The sequence below is a fragment of the Tupaia chinensis genome, unplaced genomic scaffold (genome assembly GCF_000334495.1).
Source record: "Tupaia chinensis unplaced genomic scaffold, TupChi_1.0 Scaffold000316_1, whole genome shotgun sequence".
Classification (NCBI taxonomy): domain Eukaryota; kingdom Metazoa; phylum Chordata; class Mammalia; order Scandentia; family Tupaiidae; genus Tupaia; species Tupaia belangeri.
Window position 1 is genome coordinate 3,232,242 of NW_006159809.1, and position 17,307 is coordinate 3,249,548.

The 17,307-nt window shown below is 46.6% G+C and overlaps 1 long non-coding RNA gene across 1 annotated transcript; it reads left to right on the forward strand.

Moving 5' to 3' along the window:
- The first annotated feature begins 4,668 nt into the window (after positions 1–4,668).
- LOC102498908 (uncharacterized) lies at positions 4,669–8,559 on the forward strand. Its single transcript, XR_334962.1, has 3 exons — positions 4,669–4,898; positions 7,780–7,911; positions 8,314–8,559. It is a non-coding gene; the product is annotated as an uncharacterized LOC102498908 (long non-coding RNA).
- Positions 8,560–17,307: the final 8,748 nt, after the last annotated feature.

Consider the following 17,307-nt stretch of genomic DNA (forward strand, 5'->3'; position numbering starts at 1 on the left):
ACTGGTTAGAAGAACCTATTGGCTTTGTAAGCAAAGATCTCTGGAGCCTTCAGGGGAGATAGGCACAACCTCCTCTGGAGAAATTCCTAATGCGTGGTACTGAGCTGCTCACGTCCATTGTATTAGTAAATTCTTCCACATCTTGCTGCCATTTCTCAAGTCCAACTACCTCTTTTCAACTCCAGTTCCAATTATCTTGTCCAAGACATCATGGTCTCTCCTGTAGACCATTCCAGTAGTGTCCTAACTGGCTCCCCCCATTTCTCTCTCACCTCAATCCAGTCTATGCATAGCACCTGGAGGATCCCTTCAAGGTGTGAATATAAATCTTAAGTCTTTACACTCATTTCTTCTTTAGGTCACAATTTGTGGAGGCTTTAAAAACATGTCCACCAATTCTTTAAGTTTATTTTTATATTTATCTTTATTTTATTAAAAGGTGAGTTCTAGAAGCCAGCAGGTGGTGTGGAGGTTAAAACAGCTGGATCCCACATGGCCAACTGTGTGATTGGAGTCCTGGACCTGGTGGCTTGAGAATCATGCCAGGCACATGCATGTGTGTGTGTGCCTGAAGTCCTGAGAGGAGAATGGAGGAGAAGGGATTGCAGCATGGCCACCCCCACCCCATCCCCATGGGTGATTTCTCACTTTCTTTTTCCCTCTCTCTCTCTGGTGAGCATAAGCACCCTATAGAAAAACTTTTTTTTTTTTAAGTGCATCCTGATTCATCTTCCCTTGAGCTTGGACCAGCCCTAGTAATTTGCTCCCAGTGAATAAATGCTATAGAAGTGATTCCATGTAGCTTCTAAGACTAAGTCAAGAAAGATGATGTGGCTTCTTTCTGATTCTCTCTCAGCAGACTCATCCTTGGAACCCGGCCACTATCTGTGGCAAAACCAACCAGCCACACGCAGGTGTTTCTGTTGACATCCTCCACTCAGGTTCCTACCAACAGCCAGCATGAACCACCAGACGTGGAAGTGAGGAGAGAGGAAATCTCAAATGATTCCAGTCCCCATCTTTCGCTGATGCTAGGTCCCCACCTAGCCCTTCCTATATTGCTGAGATGAGAAAATCATTGTTGAAATGAGAAAATAATTGTTGTTATTGTTTTATGCCAGTAAGCTTGGGGGTCGTTCATTCCATAGCAATAAATGACTGGGGCTCAGCCGATGGGTCCCCTCTTCAAAGCTGCCTTCCCACACTGTACCATCCAAGTACCCATTGGCTCCATTCGCCATCAATAAGTTATTAACATTATTCACCTCAGTGCCCAGCCTCATGCCTGGTACACAAGATATACTCGATGAAAATTTGTAGAATGATTGAGTACGTGAATGGACCTTTTTATCACAGTTGAAGCTACCGGGTTTTTTTTAATCAGATGAGAGTTCGCTTACCCATTTGCAGGTGAGGAGGTTGACCACCAAGTCAGATAGCGGGAGGGGTGGTTATGGGGCATATTCTCCTGGTGCTGCTGCAGGGCAAGCTGGGCAGACAGGGTGCTCACCCGTCAGGGGCCTTGGGGCTTGGCAAGGTGGGTGGAGGTGCTCCCAGGAACACTAGTCTTGGTGCTGGTGCGGCACTGCCCACCTTCTCTCTTGTTGAGTAAACAAGTGATTCTCCCAGTTGTCTGTCCCCGTCACGCCTGTCAGCACATGTCTTTCTCAGAGGTAGGCATATTTTCTATTTGGAAAACAGAAGATGGAGTGGCAGGCAGGAGTGGGAGGTGCTTCCCGGAATGGATGCTACACTTCGGCAGGGTCGATAATGACAACTGTGTCAGGCAACTGAGTTTTAGGCTGGCACGTGGGGGCCCTGCTCACTGGCCGTGTGGTTTCCTTGGTGACAGGAGGGCTGCCAGGCAGACAGTGACTTTGGGGCCACCTATCACTAACTAACTCTGACAATTTTGATTGAGATGAAAAGATTTAGGGTCCCTACCAGTTTTCTCAAATTAAGCCCTCCCTCCTGGAGTTTTTATATTTATAAATGTTGCTTTCGATTAGGAGACTTCTACAATGAGTGTCTCTACCATCAAGTTTGACTTTTTGGGGCTGATAGGAGGGTTTCTGGGACTGGACTCCTCAGCGCAGCTCAGCAAGATAAGGCTACACCGTGATGAGCTTCCCGGGCAATGCCTCTGGGTGGGCGTGTATCAATCAGGTCTAGTTAGGAAAACAGGACCCACATCAGGTATTTTAACAGAGAGAGTTTAATCCAGGGAATTGATCAAGCAAAAATTGGAGGCTAAAAAGACCAAAAGGGAAGCTCAAGAAAAACACAGAGACAGTAACTGTCGGAAGCAGCAGGGCTGGAGGCACAGGTGAGGAGACTGGGGTTTTATTAACTTAGAAGCTTGAAAGAGGGACCCTGCGAGCTCAGACCCAGACCTCCAAGGAGAGGGGACTGCCTAGTACCTCTGAGGCCAGAGCTAAGCACTGCAACCCATCGTAATGGGAATGAACTGTCAGTGCGAGGTGAAAGGTCAGTGCTGGGCTGATACTACAGGCTCGTAGGGAGGCAGGCTGCCTTCAGGCCTGAATTTAGAGCACCTAGGTTCTAATCCTACCTCCACTGCTCCTAAGTGGGCCATTCGGTGAGTTATTTAACCTCTGCCCCTGAGTTTCTTTAAAATGAGATTTTTATTATTATTATCTTATTGTGTACCTTGGCGTTCATATGTACGAAGTGCTCCGAATAGTGCCGGGTGTGCCATGCACTTGCTGTTACTATATAGAGACCAGGAGGCGTGAGGCAGGAGCAAGTCTTTGCTCCCAAACTTGCAATCTTCCTTTCCCACCAGAGCCCACGTGGAGCCAGTCTGCCAGAGAGAATTGTACCTGCAGCGTCCCAGCCCCAGCCCCACAGAGGGAGCAATGTGGTCGAGCCAGGATGGGCAGCTGGAATGTGGAGAGTCTCGGAGGGGGAGCGGACGGTAAGGCTGGACTGGAGCCTGGGAAGTTAGGGCTCAGCGGAGGAACAGGCAAGTGGCAGCTATTGACGACAGGGCTGGGACAGATGGGAAAACATGAGAGGCCAGGGACCCTGTGCCTGGTCAGTGTCTAACAAGTGGAGCACAGTCTCTGACGTTCAGAAACCCAGGCAGGCCAGCAGCACCAGGGAAATCGCCAGGGACAGTGGTCCCCACCACTGTGCAGGGAGGCAAAGATGAAACTGGATGGAGAGAATGCCTGAGACCTAGGGACATTGGGGACCCTGTCAGGGTCCCAACACCTAGACTGGAGGACCAGCAACCAAACAGAAGGCCAGTCACAGGAATGGCACGGGAAACAGCGGGTGGGCTGCTGAGAGAGCAGTAGAGAGGCTGGGTCTCCTTCCCACAGCTCTCGCATGGGCACCGACTGCCCTGCCCTCGTTACCACGTGGCACACTGCCCTCCACCAAACACCCCGACTGCCCTCCACAACCTGGAGGCCCCTGCAGGGGAGACACTTCCCCCTTCACCTGCTCCTCCCCAACACAAAACGCAAAGCGCTTGGCACGCTGCAGGTGCTTATTAAATGTTGTCTGGGAGGCCTGGAACTGGCCGCGGCCAGCTTGACGGTGGCTTGATTACAGGCTCATAGGGAGGTAGGCTGCCTTCAGGCCTGAATTTAGAGCGCCTAGGTTCGAATCCTACCTCCGCTGCTCCTAAATGGGCCATTTGGTGAGTTATTTAACCTCTGCCCCTGAGTTTCCTCACTTTAAAACGAGTTTTTATTTTTTTTATAATCTTATTTTGTACCTTGGAGTATGAAGCGCTTAGAATAGTGCTGGATATGCCATGCGCTTGCTGTTATATCCCTATTAGGACAGATAAATAGCGTTCTGTGTGTGCGTTCCTCCAGCTGCCACAGCCGCCAGCAGAGCTGACTCCACCAACTAGCGCCAGAGGCTTGGCTATCGCCCGAGGGGACCGGAGGGAGGCAGTCGCTTTCCCCAACATTTCTAAACTAGCTGCGGTGAGGTCCAGCGACAGTATGGAGAAACACCACAGCCCCCTCCCCCGAAAAAGGCTATGCCTCCCCTGAGGAAAACTGCGTGGCGAGTCAATCCTCGGCCCTCGCTGTCCCCTCGCCGGGACCCGCTCCCTGGCCGGGCAGTGCGCCGGGACAGGTGCGGTGGAACTAGCCCTGGCCCCGCTGGAGCTGCTGTTACCCACCGGCCTCCGCACATCCAAGCGACCGGCGCCACCTGGAGGCTCTCTCGAAATACGCATGATGCCACGCGCACTGGAGGAGGTAGAAGGGTCCCTTCATCCCGTTCTATCCCTGAAACATTTATCCAGCTACTGCTGTGTTGGGCTCTGGGGACGTCGGAAGAAAGATAACGCCTCGTCTCTCAGACATCCATGGCGTGATGAAGAAGACAGACCATCCACGAATAAGTCGATGTGCAGCGCTAAGGGCTGGGATAGAGAGGGTTACAAAGGCGGGAATGACACGCAATTCTCCCTCAAGGCCTTGTGGGTGCCAGGTCCTGTTCCAGGCACCAAAAACAACAAAAGAAATTCAACAGAGCCCCTATTCCCAAAGAGTTTATAAGGAAGAGAACAGGCTGGTTGACCTAGAGCTAAGAAAGAACCCAGGATCAGCATCTACAGGGAGCTCAGGGAAATTCTGCAGGGAAACTTACTACTCACACGGAATCTTAAAGAATGGGCAGAACTGTGCCGTGGCATTAGGGAAATAGTAGCGTCTGTGACATCATGGAAGCACAAGAAAGTGTGGGTGGGAGAACGGCAAGTCTCCGTGTCTGAAATGCAAGGCAGTGCTGAGATGCAGGGCTGGAGGGGTCTGGAGCAGATTGCCAAGGGTGTGGTTGGCAGGTGAAGAAGCTGGCACCTGATCTGGGGACTCGGGTGTACTCCAGAAAGCTCACCCTGAAAGGCAAATGTGAGAATAATGGCTGGCAGCCCACACTCCCATGTGCCAGGGCAGGGCTGATGCTTGGCTCCCATTCTTTGTTCAAATCCCCTAAGTGGGGGGATACTATTATTATTCTGATTTTACCAATGGGGGGGACACATAAGACACTTTCCCAGGACCAGCAGTTGGCATAATGGCTATGTCGCTGAACTCTGATGTAGTCGACTGCAGTTCGAGTCCTAGACTCGGTGGCTTAAACTCACGCCAGGCGCGTGTGTGTGCGTGCCCAAGATCCCGAGAGGAGAATGGAGGAGAAGGGATTGCGGCGTGGCCATCCCCCCTGGGGGGTGATTTCTCGCTTTCTGTCTCTCTGTCTCTCTCTGTCTGTCTGGCGAGCGCACGTGCCCTATAGCAAAAATACCTCCAAAAAAAAAAAAAAGGATACTTTCCCACTACCCCCTAAATAGGTAGCCTTCAAGGATCTATTATCAATAGATTCAAACTCAGGCCAGCCAACTTAGAAGCCTGAGCCCTTGTACAATTCTGAAAAAGCCACACCATGGTGCACCAAAGCCAAGTCCCACCTATCAGGTGAAATAACAATACTTAATGACTATGTGGATCTGCAAGAATAGGAAAGAGCTAAAGACAGGATTATAATGAAAAATAATACATTTTTAAAAGATTTTTGCCAAAGGCACATGTACTCACCAGAGAGAGAGAGACAGAGACAGTGAGAGGGAACGTGAGAAATCACCCTTCGGGGGGGTGGGAGGATGGCCGCAGTGCAGTCCCCTTCTCCTTTATTCTCCTCCTGGGATTTTGGGCGTGCACACACATGTGTCCGGCATGATTTTCAAGCCACCAGGTCTGGGACTTGAAACGTGGTTGACTGTGTGGGCGTCCAATGCCTTAATCACTATCCCACCTGCTGCCCTCCCCCCAAAAAAATAATACATTTTAGACCTGAGAAAAACGTTTTGAGTCTTCTAGAACAACTTTCCAGTCCATCCTTACCCCCAACATCACATCAACCCACGTACTCACAATTCCGCCTTCCTTCCTGCTAGGAGGGTGAGTGCTCCCAAGAGCAGCCACTCCAGCTGTGCACTGGGTTCCATCTTGTGCCCACTCAAGGACGTCGGCGTCATCGACTGACCCTTCTCTCATGCATGCGGACAGTTTGTCTTTTTACTGAATTATCCTGTAAACACACATGTGCGCTACAGTTCCTCTCAAAACAAAACAAAACAAAAACCCTGGTTGACGGCCCCGCCTCCCAGATATCATCTCTTATATCAGTCCTCTTCAGCAGAGCTGTGTGTACTCAGACTCCACTTCCCTCCTGTCCTTCCTTAGACCCACTTCGATCACTTTCATTCCCGTCACAATTGCTCCGTCACAATTGCTCTCATCGAGGTCACGAACCACTCCACACTGCAAGCCCAAGTCAGCTGAGAGCCCTCATCACAGGTGACACCCAGGAGTACTCTGCACTGGACTTTGCACTCGAGTGCATACAGCTTCCCGGTGGCCCCACCCAGCCTCACGCTTCCAGTCCCCAAATGCATCTCTCCAACCTCTCCTCTGCACTCCAGAGTCAGATATCCAGCAGTCAGTACACATGGACTAGTGTGTTCAAACAAACTCTTGGCCCTTCCCCGAAACCAGCGGTTCTTAGACTCCTCATCTCAAAACATGAAAACCCCAACGTTCTGGCTGCTCAGAACAAACTCTTTAATCTTGTAACCTGTATTCGTCAAAACCAGTTGGGTGATGCTGCAGTGACAAAGAATGCCAAAATCTCAGTGGCTACCACAAAGACATTTATTTTTCTCTTCAGGTTCACACTGAGCTGGTGGAGGCTCAACCTGGTAGGTTCACAAGCTGATGGATGCTCCACCTTGCTGAAATCTTGTCACGATTTCTGAAACAGGAGAAGGGCATGTTGCAGGGTCTCGCACATGCAGCTCAGTGCTTCGGCCTGGGGATGCACACACCTCTTCTCACTTCTTGTGGTCCAAAGCAAGTCATATGTTCATATCTGACTTAGAGGAGGGTGGGAATGCAAACTTACTATGTGCCAAAAAGAAAACAACTAACATACTTGCAAACAGCTCTAATAACTACCAATTTGTACTCAACTCCTCTTCCCCTCCCCCTGCACGTGCAATCCACTAGGATAGTTTGTTTTGCTTTCAAAAATTATTTGGAATCCGACCTCTTCTAGCAGCTCCACTGGAGCACCAACATCTTTTGCCTGGATAATTGCAATAGTTTCTTTTACTCTTTGTCTTTTTTTATGTTAGATAGTACATGTATGCACATGAGAGCGAGAAGCCCCCTCGGCATGCCACAATCCCTTTTCCTCAGTGCACCAGCTCCTCTGGATCCTGGACGCATGGGCACACACATGCACCTAGTGTGTTTTCCAGTCAACTCGGGATCCACACCCACAGCTGCACTATGGCTTCCAGCCTTTCGGGGCCCTGTGCTACTACCATGCCGTAGAGCTGGGCCTGCAACAGCTGCTTAACTGGACTTCAGCTCTACCCTTGGCACTGAGGCCTGGGGTCCACAGAGTCTCTTTTTTCTTTTCTTTTCTTTTTTTTTTTTTTTGGAGAGATTTTCACTGTAGGGCGCATGCGCTCACCAGACAGACAGAGAGACATAGAGACAGAAAGCGAGAAATCACCCCCCAGGGGGGATGGTCACGCCGCAATCCGTTCTCCTCCATTCTCCTCTCGGGATCTTGGGCACGCACGCACACGCGCCCAGCGTGAGTTTTAAGCCACCGTGTCCGGGACACGAACCGCGGTTGACTATGTGGGAGTCCAGCGACATAGCCATTACGCTAACTGCTGGTTCCCCACAGAGTCTCTTTTAACCATGCCACTTTTCTTCGCAGACCCTCCAGTGTTTCCTAGTGGAAATGTGGGAGGGACCCACGAGGCTGCATAACCTGCCTGCCCTGTCCCCACTTCTTCCCTCACTCCTGCCCAGCCACACCATCATCAGCATGTGCTGCTCCTTCTCCCAGGTAACCAAGTGCTTTTCTCCTTCAGTCTCAGTTCACATTGCAGCTGCAGGTTTGGATCCCTGAGTTCACTAAGAACACATTAGATGCATATGCGAGCATGGGCACCCAGGATGCTGAGGAGCTGGAGGGCTGGGGAAATGGGGCTGTGGTGTGGTGATGATGCTTCTCTCTCTCTCTCTCTCTCTCTCTCTCTCTCTCACCTCCTCCTTATAGAGGGTTTCCCTTTTCCCTGACCACCTGATATAAAATCTCTCTCTTGCTCTCGCTCTCGCTCTCTCCTCTCTCTCTCCCCCCCCCTCCCCTCCCCACCCTGCTTTATTTCTCCTGATGGAACTTGTCACTGCCAGGCATATTACATACTTGGTCTCATTTGTTTAATGGGTGTCTCCTTGTTTTTTGCAGGTGAGACTTTTGCATCACCCCTGCTCTGTCTCCAGTAGGAAATGAAATGTGCTGAACTTGAGGAAGAGAGACCAAAGGGTCCGTGCAGAGCTTGAATAAACTGTAACTGTGTGTCAGTCAGATGGCCATGGGGCTCAGTGTGGTCGGTCCAGCTACTCCAACCCCATATCCCCTCTGGCCCCAGCCCCAACCCAACCTCAACGCCAGCTTCATCCTCAGAAACAGAAGCAGCATCCAGACTTCCCATCCCGGCAGACTGGCCTCAGTGCAGGTCCCAGTGCCAACTGCTGGCTCTCTGGCCCTTCCCAGGAGGCATGGATGTGGTGTGGCCTCACCTCACCATCTTGCCCTCATTGTGGACAGTTACAAGAACAGCCCAGCCAGGGCTCAGCCCGTGTCACCAGGATTCTGCTGGGAGCAGTGGATGTACACGCCTGTTGGAGCCAGGGTTCAATGATTGCTTCTCAGTGCCACCCACTGCCAGGAAAGGGGAGATTTGCTAAGAACATGTACATGCTGCCCAAGAATGTGTTTCTGGGTGAGCTCAGCCTGGACTGGCATGGGGTCCCATGGAGCCTTGTGCTAACTGTGAGTCCTGTGCCTGGCTCCAGCCCAGTCCCTCACTGTGGACATAGCTTCCAGAATGGCCACTTGAGCTTCAAGGCTACATCAACCATTCACAGGCCTCCTGGCGAGATCCTGGGGTGATGTTCAGGCCTCTGACAAGGACATATGTGTTGGCACAGGATGCATCAGAGTTGCCCTGATCTTGAACCCACTTCAGACCCACTGGAGGGTCCAGGCATTGGCCCCTCTCTCCCATGTCACCTTTGTGTCCTCTCTCTCCTTCTCTGTCTCTTCCTTTCTCCCTCCCCTCTCCCTTCCTTCCCTCCCTCCTTTTCTCCAAAAATTAAAGCATATAATTCCCTCACCTTGACAGACATAACTCTGTTGGCCTCACATCCCACTCACACCTTTATCTCATTTCTTTTGTTTCTTTCTTCCGGGAGTCAGAGACACAGAGAAACAGAGATACAACACCCCCAACAGGGTCTTGAGGCTGTGATCCACTCCCAGCTCAGTCAGCACTGGTATGGGCGCATATGTGCCCAGCATACTCAGAGGTGTCTCCAGACACAAAACCAGAACTTCCCCACGTGGGACAGCCTCTCGTTTTACCTCTTGCTTCCATCCATCCAGGCCCCATCTCGTTTCTACTCTTCAGGGAGAAATCTCCTCTGAAGCCTCAGCTCTGTCACTGCCTGTCTTCTCCTCCACCCTCCAGGACCCACACCACTCACGTTTCTCCTTCCCAACTCCCCCGGACTTCTCTGGTCCAGGTCACCAAGTCACTTGCTCTCAGCCCTCGTCACTGTCCCCCACGCAGCATTTGCACAGTGAGTGTGCCCCTTTCCTGATGGCACGCCGTCCCATTCGCTCAGCCCCAGGAACCCCTCTTTCTTCTCCTCCTCCCTTCCTGTCTGCATCTGCTCAGATCCTCTTCTGCCTCCTCGTCCTGACCCCTCAATTTCAGAAATACCCCAGAGTTAGTCTGTAATCTCTCTTTTCCCTTACTTATGCTCATTGTTAAGGTGACCTTATGTCAGTTCCATGACTTGGATGGACTTACACATTTAGGCCTCCTTAATGTATAAGGAGCCTTAATAATCTTAAACGTCAGTCCCTTCTACTCAACTACCTGTTTAAGATTTCTGGATGTTGGCCCAGCAGTTGGCATAATGGCTATGTCGCTGGACTCCCATGTAGTCGATGGCGGGTCGAGTCCTGAACCCGGTGGCTTAAAACTCATGCTGGGCATGTGTGTGTGCGTGCCCAAGATCCCGAGAGGAGAATGGAGGAGAAGGAATTGTGGCGTGGCCATCCCCCCGGAGGGTGATTTCTCGCTTTCTGTCTCTCTTTCTGGCGACCACACGCGCCCTATAGCAAAAACCTCTCAAAAAAAAAAAAAAAGATTTCTGGATGTCAAATTAGCATCTCAAACTTGATATACCCAAGACAAAATTTTACACCTTCCTTTTTTCTCTCTCTTCTTTCCTTCATCTTTTCTTCTTCTTTCCATTTCCCCTTCCTTTTTTTTCTTTCTTAAGAGATTTTTGCTATTAGGGTGTGTGCACTCACCAGAGAGACAGAAAGCAAGTAATCACCCCCCGGGGGGGATGGCCAGCTCACAATCCCTTCTCCTCCATTCTACTCTCAGGATATTGGGCACGCATATACACATGCCCAGCATGAGTTTCAAACCTCTGGGTCTGGGACTCGAACCACAGCTAGCTATGTGGGAGTCCAGTGACATAACCATTATGCCGTCTGCTGGTCTCTCTCTTTTTTTTCATTTTTTATCTTTTTTATATCTTTTACAATGGGGAAATCCAAACCTCCACAAAAGTAAATAGACACAGATACCAAACACACATATACACCACACACAGCTTCAGTGATTGCTAACTCATAGCCAAGCTTGTTTCTCTTCCTTCCCCAGCATCCTGTTTATTTTGAATCCAGTCCCAGACATAAACATTGCATCATTTCATCTGTATCTATTTCACCTTGCATCTCTAAAAGATAAGGCCTCGTGTTTAAACATAATCATTATATCATTAGCTGCAGTCATAATAACTATTCCTTAATATTATTTCATAGCTGGCCAGTGTTCAAATTTCCAAATATCTCATACATTTTTGTAAGTTTGAATCAGAATGCAGATAAGATCTATATAGTGTGATTATTCAGTATGTCTTTTTATTTTTAAAAATTTTGCCAGAGAGAGTGTGCACTCACTAGGGAGACAGACACACAGAGAGAGAGAAAGTGAGAAAGTATCCCCTATGGGGAATGGCCATGCCTCAATCCCTTCCCCTCCATCTCTCCTTCTCCTCAGGATCTTGGACAGTCGTGCTCACGTGCCCAACATGCTCCCCATACCACCACGTTCAGGACTCAAATCATACAGTCGGCATGTGGGATCCAACCACCATACCACAGGCTGGCTCCAGTATGTCTTTTAAATCTATTAATCTATAGTTTCTCCTTCCTTCTCTCATTTTTTTGCAGTTCCCAAATGTATCCACACGAGGACGCGCCTGAGACCAGGTTGCTGGTAGTCACAGACATGCGCAAATGCAGTTCCCAATCCCGCCTCCAGGGGTGCCAACTTTCTGCAGAGTTCTCAGCCTCTGGGGATTTTGGGCACACACATGCCCAGCATGTTTTTCAAGTTGCCTAGTCTGGGACTTAAACCACACAGTTGGCTGTGTGAGATCCAGCCACTTAAATCACCCCTCCACCAGCTGACCCTGACATTTTTTTAATAAAAGTTTTTAAAGTGTGACAGATAACTGCATGCTAAATAATGTGCAAATCTAGACATTATAACTAAATTTGGGGGCAATATGAAAAGCCAAGATATATATTGGGTCGTCAGAAAAGTCACGACATACTTCTCTATGCAAAAAGGAATCATGACTTCTCTAACAAACCAATAATACCTGAATAAATCAATAAGCATCCAAAAAAATTGAAATCATAATAACTTCATTCCCACAAGTCCCTGGCCCAGATGGTTTTACAAATGCGTTTTACCCAACTCTCAAGAGATCATCTTTATTCCATCACGAATTGTTCTAGTAAGTGAAAAAAGGAGAGAAAAGTGCTTAGAATTACTTGTGAAGCTAATGTAATCTGGATTAAAAACCTACTGGAACAATACAAAGGAAAAAACTATCGGCCCATTTCACTTTACGAGTGAGGCTGCAAAGATACTAAATAAAATTAAATACCAGCTGAACTAATCCAAGAATGTACTAAAAATAACATCTGGTTTATCCCAGCCATACAAGGAAGATTTATCAGAAAATGCATCAGTGTTATTCATCATAGTAAAGAGTAAACAAGATACAATATGCATTTATTTCAGTAGATACAAAAATGCTGTTTCATAGAGTTCATTGGTTATTTAAATTTTCTTAACTTTATTTGTTTCATGAGCAAGAGGAATGGGAGGGGAGAGACAGCACCCCAACAAGGTCTCGACACCATGATCTGCCCCAGCCTTTAGGCGGACCCAGATCATAAGCACACATATGTCCAGCATACTCAGGGAGGTCTCCGGACCTGAACCTGGAACTTTCTCATGTGGGGTTGTCTCCAGTGTTTTAACCTCATGCCACCCTCTGCCCCTCCCCCAAGACTTTATGATTTAAAATTTTAGTAAACTAAATGTTAGGGACTGAATATTTGTATCCCTTCCCAAAATTCATAGGTTGAAACTTAATTCCCAATGTTATGGTATTATAATGTAGGACCTTTGGGAGGTGATTAGGTCATGAGGTAGAGCTCTCCTGAATGGTATTAGTGCCCTTATCAGGAATTGGGGGAGCCAAAATCCCTCTTCCACTATTTGAAGACAAAGAGAAGAATATGTTCTGAGCCAGGAAAGGAGCACTTATAAACTCTGAACCTGTCAGCACTTTGATCTTGGACTTCCCAGTCTACAGAACTGTGAGAGAGAAGTTTCTGCTCTTTGTAAGTCATCAGTTTATGACATTTTATTACAGCAGCCTGAATAGACCAAAACACTGAGATAGGAAAGAAACTCTTGGGACCAGCAGATGGCATAATGGTTACATCACTGGACTCCCAAGTAGTTAACCACAGTTTGAGTCCCAGACCCAGTGGCTTAAAACCCGCTGGGCACATGTGCACACATGCCCAAAATCCCAAGAGGAGAATGGAGGGGAAGAGACTGTGATGTGGCCATCTCCCATGGGGTGTGATTTCTCACTTTCTATCTCTCTGTCTCTCTCAGTTGAGTATACACACCTCTTTAGCAAAAATCTCTCTTAAAAAAAAGAGAGAGAAAAGAAACCCTTAAAACTCGTATCAAAGAAAACCTATATAAACATTTTTCCTACACAAAAAATTAGGCACATTTTACTTAAGATTAGAAACAAGAAAACAAAAGCACTATTACTGCTTCTGCATGACTTAGTACTGGAGACCCTATCCTATGTTGTAAGAAAAGAGGAAATAACAATTTTGGCAATTTGAAGGGAAAAAAAGAGATAAACCTGCTATTAGCTGTGGACAACATGACAATATATATTTTTTAAAAAAGAAACAGAACTAAGAACATATTACAACTAATAATAAAACTCCATAAGATTTTCGGAAATAAGATCAACTTTTCAAAAAGTCTCTAACATTTCTCTACTCCAATAACTTTCAATCAAGAGTGATTTTTACAGTTGAAAAACTGTAGTGTACATTTGCAATAGCTAACTGGAAAATATAATAAAAACTGTGACCCTACAAATAGAACTATCATACAGCCCAGTAATTCCACTCTTAGGTATTTACTCAAAGGAAAAAAACCTTCATTCAGAAAAACACTTGCATGTCAGTGTCTATTGTAGCATTGTTTACAATTGCTAGGACATGGAATCAACCCAATTGTCCAAAAATAGGTGAGTGGATTGAAAAACGTGGTTTATGTACTCTATGGAATACTACTCAGCCATAAAAAGCAATGAGACTCCAACATTTGATTCAAAGTGAATGAATATGGAAAACTTAATGCTAAGCGAAGCAAGCCAGACTGTGAAAGACAGGCTTTGTATGTCCCCACTCAATCTATACCAAATATCTGCAGTCTACAGCAGAATCTGGAAGTTTGAAAGGTATAGTAGCTGGGAGGACACCAGTAGATACTAGAGATAGTAAGGACGGGGGTAATATGGGAATAATAGTGGGAGGAAAGAAGGGGAAACATTTAATTGACACAAAAATGATTTTATTTTTATTATTTGCTGATAATAAAGTATATGGTAATATCTTTGTCTTAGCTGATATGCACCATATTTGTGCCAGAAAGAGCAATGTTGTATATCTGTAATGATATATTGTGATTAAATGTAAATTTAATAATTAATTCTTTTTTTAAAATGGAGCCAGCAAATAGCATAGCAATTACTGGCTGACCATGGCTAAAGTTCCAGGCTTGGTGGCTTAAAACTCATGCCTGGCACATGTGCATGCATGCCCAAGATCCCAAGAGGAGAACTGAAGAGAAGCGATTGCAGCATGACCACCCCCCCACAGGGGGTGATTGGGTGATTTCTCACTTTCCCTCTCACTGTCTTTAGCTCTCTCTGACAAGCACATGCACTCTAAGGCAAAAACCTCTCCACAACAACAACAAATATATATATATATATATATATATATCTTCCACATATTTTTTCAATATTTAATTTTATTTTTTATTTTCATTCTTTTTAAAATTTTCTATAGGACACATGGAAAGGATTGCGGAATGGCCATCTCCCCGGGGGATGATTTCTCACTTTCTGTCTCTCTGTCTCTCTCTGTTTTTCTGGCAAGCGCATATGCCCAATAGCAAAAACCTCTACAAAAGAAAATAAAAATAAATAAATAAAATAAAATAAAATAAAATAATGAAGGCCCACACATAGCAGCTAAGAACTGTATGGGTATTAACTTTAAAAATTCGCAAAACCTCTCTAGAGAAAACTATGAAATTCTGATAAAAGAGTCTTTGAAAAGATTTTACTAGTACACAGTAAGACATTCTATGTTCTTGTAAATATGCTAACAGTCAATTGTACATCCAACACTGGTAAATCCATTACAACTCTAATCAAATTTCAGCTAAATATTTTCAGAGATTTAAATGATTCTAAATTTTACTTGGAGAAGTAAAGGACCATTAATAATACATGAAGCTTTGAAAAAGAAGAGGAGACACCGGCCCTGCTAGGTATTAAGGCATACCACCACCCTGGTCCAAAGCAAACCAAACAGACCAATGGGACAGAAAGGAGTACTCAGAAACAGAATCTTACAAACTTGATCTGTCTCATAAAGGGTGTCCCAGATCATCAAGAAAAGACATAACTCATTAATAACTTGAGAAAAATAAATAAAACTTAATCCTACCTAATATTATTATAGATAGAAAAAAATAAACTCTCTGAGAGTTTTATTAATCTTTTAAGGGAAAAAGTAAACCTATAAGTCAAATTAATAGAAAACCATGTTAGTGGCCTAAGAGTAAGAAAGATCAAAAGTACGAACTATAAAGCAAAAAAGGCAGAGTCAGGTCCCATGTGCATAGGGAGTCAGGTCCCACATGTCTGGCTGCGGTTTGAATTCTAGTCTTGGTGGCTTGATAAACATTCTGGGCACATTTGTGTGCATGCCAAGGATATTGAAGGGGTGGAGAAAAGGAGGAAAAGGGATTGCGGCATGATCATGTCCCACTGGGGTTCTGCCTCACTTGCTCATACTTGTGTGCACACTCACTCGCTCTCTCGTGAATGCATGCACCCTCTGGCAAGAAACTTAAAAAAAGGGGGTGGGGACCAGCAGTTAGTGTAATGGCTATGTCGCTGGGCTCCCACGTAGTCAACCGCGGTTCGCGTCCCGGACCCGGTGGCTTAAAACCCACGCCGGGCGCATATGTGTGCATGCCCAAGAGCCCGAGAGGAGAATGGAGGAGAAGGGATTGTGGCATGGCCATCCTCTCTGGGGGGTGATTTCTCGCTTTCTGTCTCTGTCTCTCTCTGTCTGTCTGGCGAGCGCACGCGCCCTATAGTGAACAACCTCTCAAAAAAAAAAAAAAAGGATTGGGAAATTTGATTATATCAAAATAAAGAATTCCTAGTCAACACAGGAAGTCATGGACAAAAATAACAGGTTAAGAGAAGAAACGCACACTATTTAAAGGCAACAAGGAACTGATACCTAGATTAAACAAGGAACTCCAGCAAATCAGGAAGGAAAAAGAAAGAAACCAGGTTGAATATGATAAAAAGCAATTCAGGAACATCTGAAAGGCTAAGGAACAAATGAAGAGATGTTCAAACCCATAAAAATTAGATCGATGTAAATGAAAATAGCCAACATATCTCACACTACACTTAGCAGATTAACAATTAGAAAACTGGATAATGCCAAGAGTTAGTGGAGATTTGCTGCTTGTAAGGCTGGGGCTGGGGCCACCTTTCGGGAGAGTAGCCTGATAGTCCAAGGTTCAGGCGGAACACATGCACACCCTGTGATCCAACCATCCCAGTCCTGTATGGGTGCCCAGAAAGATGATCCCCAAGAGGACGTTTGCAAAGACTCTCCTGCACTGACGTTTGTGTAGTGCTGAGTCACTGCGCCTGTCTACCACCAAGAGAATGGATGGGGATGCAGCATGCTCACGACAGTGGGATATCAGGCAGCCACTGGAAGTAAAGAATTAGAGGCACACAAAACAGCATCTGAGGGTCTGTAAAAGCATGGTGCTTAGTGGAAACAGAGAACAGAGACTTTTAGCCAAAAACATTTCATATAATTTTAAAAATGCACCTACAACGATACCTTTCGTCAATGTGAAAAAGGATGTGAGGCAAAATGCACTGGCCATGAGTTTACCTGAGCCAGGGCTGTGGACCGCAGAGATTCCAGGTGCCTGGAATCCGTGTCCATCAGCGTGGCTTCTGAAGGGTTAGATTACCTAGGAAAAATGGAGAAGATGAAGGGAATTACAAAAGCTCGTCCTTTCTTCAGAATTGACGTCAGTTGCCAAGAATAGCGCAAGCTTCTGACTGGCTTTCAATTGTTTTAATGCATCATTCCTTACAGGAACATTGCCACAGCAGGAGGTGGGGACGCAGACCTGCAAACAGTTTGCAGTAACGGAGGGTAATTTGTTCCGGCACCAGCTAGTCTGGAGTGCCAGCTAGTCAGGCAGCTCTTTCATTAGGGAGTGTCTTTGAGCAATTGCTTCAGACAGGTCAGCGAGGGATGCGACCGAGACCGCGATTGTGCTCCCATCTGTCTCTGGGCCAATAAGTTTCCAGAGAGCTCACTTCTTAGGCTGCTTTAACCAGTTTTCTTTCGCAGCTTCTAAAGATCCATAACAAATAAGTTGCACATCAAATACAGGAGCATGGATGCTGATTATGG